Raw genomic sequence first — 2,981 nt, forward strand, 5'->3', positions numbered from 1 at the left:
GGAAGCTCTGCAGAGGGATCTGGACAGGCTGCAGCCATGGGCCCAGGACAATTGGATGAGGTTCAGCAAGGCCAAGGGCAGCGTCCTGCCCTGGGGTCACAACCACACCAAATCCCTGGCCGTGCCCTGGCCCTGATCCCCACAGCCTGTCCTGTTTGCTTCATCCCTCCATTGCCAGGGACTTTGTGGGACAAGGGAGCTCTGCTCTGGGGATGGAGGGAGGTGCAAGTGCAACCACTGGAGTGGGAACCACAAGTGATCAGGTTTGTGTCCTTTGGGGTCAGGAACTGGTGAGACTCAGAGGCACAGAAAGATTTCTCTTCATGGCCAATAGACAAAAGTTGAACAGGATACAATTTAATAACCATCACAGCTCTTCCCTCAGCTCTGTGTGATATCCCAGTAGCCTCCAATGAGTCCACCATCTTCAAGGGATTTCTGTAGAAAAGCAATTTTTAACAAAGACAATGCTGTGATAGATATGAACACAATTAAGGTGTTGTATCAATATATGCTACTTGGACTGGAGGTAAAACAGCTCAAACAACGCCCTATTTGCAAGGCTGTCAGTGGTGGATGGAGAAGGGAGGTCAGGCTGCCTTTTGTGTTGAGGAAATGCTGAAACCAGCCTGACTCATTCTTTCTCCTCCTTCCTGGCTGAACATCCCTCTTTCCCCTCCCACCCATTGTCTTTTGTCTCCCACCAGCACCCTGGTGAAGAGCCTGGCTCTGTGCTCTCCATCACCTCCTCGCTGGCACTGCCAGGCTGGGATGAGGAGCCCCTCAGCCTTCCCTTCTCTGGGCTGGACAAGCCCAGCTCCCTCAGCCTCTCCTCACAGCCAAAGGGCTCCAGCCCCACCCTGGAGGCTCTTCACTGACCCTGCTGCAGCTGCCAGACATGTTTCCTGCCCTGGGGAACACAAACCAGGCCACAGTGACCTGGAGAATCCACTTCCTTGATGTCCTTCCTGGTCACACACCCCCAGCCCCTTTGTCCCCGTGTTTGGCTCTGGGGGTTTGTTTGTGGAACATCCTTTTGGGAGGCCGCAGCTCTGGGGGAAAAAAGGACCTGGGGGGACAGAGGACTCCACTCAGCAGGGGCAGCATGGGAGACTTCCCTGGGGGTGACTGTGAGAGGGGGTTGGGGTGGAGTGACCTCCCCAGTGACACTACACAGCCCCCTGTGATGTCACACACGGTGGCTCTGTGATGTCATAAAGACACCCTGTGATGCCACACAGCCACCTCAATGTCACAGTCTTCCCTGGGATGTCACAGTCACCTCTATGGTGTTGTAGATGCTCGACAACCTCAGATAACACACTCTGTGATGTCATGTCCTCTCTGTGACCTCTCATGACCCATTTTGTGATGTCACACTCTCCCTTTCTGACATCACAGCTGCTCTGTGGCTCTATGACACAGCCACAGTGGTGCTGCTATGACACAGCCCCCTCTGGGACATCACACAGCCTCTCTGGGACATCACAGCTGGTCTGTGACCTCACAGCCCCTCTCTGGAATGTCCCCCAGTGTCACCTTTGGGGCAGGATGGACAGGTGGCCTCCAGGCATATTTGGGCTCCTCTGTCTGCAGCCCCCAGTGCCCAGAGGTGCCCAGCAGCTCCCACAGGATGCAGAACCTCCATGCCACCCCTGACAGCCACAAGTGTCTGTCCTTGTCTTGGCAGATCTGGCACTGCTTGGAATCCTGGCTGGAGTGTAACTGTGGAGTGACTGCAGGGCTCAGCAGGGCAGGGACCCCCCGGGAGCCCCCAAACCCCTCCTGCCCTATGGGTGCCCACAGCAGCCCCAGGGCTGTGCCTGTCCCCATGGCACTGTCCCCATGGCACTGTCCCATGGTACTGTCCCCATGGCACTGTCCCCTTGGCACTGTCCCCATGGCACTGTCCCCATGGCACTGTCCCCACGGGTGCCCCAGGGCTGTGTTTCCTTAATGGGGACAGGGCCCTATGAGGTCCTTTCCACCCCAAACCCCCGGGGTTTCCATGGGGGTCTCACCTGGACACAGACACTCAGCAGGGGACTGTCCAAGGCTGGGGGCTGTGGCACAGCAGGGACACCCCCGGGGCACCCCCAGCCACCTCCAGCTTGGTCACAGCGAACTTGGCGCTGCCAAGGGCAGGGATGGCCCTGGTCACCCTCAGGGACACAATGGTCACCCCCTTTGCCCACCCCCTTTGCCCACCCCTCACCACAGTGTCCCCAAGCCCTGCAGGTCCCGCGGTGCCCAGGGGGTGGAATGGGGACCTGCCCCTCCTGGGGTGATTCTGTCAACTCCCTTCCCCTGTCACCTCTGGCTCGGGGCTGCTCAGGGGTCCCGGCACCCCCTGATGGCCCCGTGGCACTGGTTTGCCATGTCCCCCAGGAGCCGGGAGAGGTCACCTCCCTGCAGAAGGAGCGCTGGGCATCCTCCCTCAGCCGGGAGTGGCCATCGAGGAGAGCCAGGAAGGAACGAGCCTCCTGCAGCGTGGGGAACTCCCTGTCCTGTGCCAGGCGTGGGGACAGCCCCATGTCCCCTGGATTCCCCCGGAGTCCCCAAACCCCATCAGCTCACCAGCACCTGCCTGTCCACCCTGGGGAGGGTGAGGAGCTGGTTCTCCTCTGGGCTGCTGATGGTAGCGATGACAGGGAAGTCACACAAGTGCTGGCGCTTCTGTGGGGACACCGCCAGGGTGACACCACCGTCACCCATGTCCCCACACTGTGGGATCCCTGTCACAGCCACCACCAGCACCTCGGAGCTGCCTGGGACAGGAGGCAGAGGTGGCTGGCAGGGTGTCACCAGGGATGTCAGACAGTCCCCAGGGATGACGGGCTGTGTCCAGGGATGTCAGAATGTCCCCGTGGCTTTCAGGCTGTCCCTAAGGACGTCACACAGTCCTCATGGGTTCCAAGCTGTCCTGATAGATGCAAGGCTGCCCCATAGCTGTCACAATGTCCCCATACTGCCAGACTGTC

This window comes from Lichenostomus cassidix, unplaced genomic scaffold (genome assembly GCF_008360975.1).
Source record: "Lichenostomus cassidix isolate B80296 unplaced genomic scaffold, HeHo_3.0 HiC_scaffold_46, whole genome shotgun sequence".
Lineage (NCBI taxonomy): Eukaryota > Metazoa > Chordata > Aves > Passeriformes > Meliphagidae > Lichenostomus > Lichenostomus cassidix.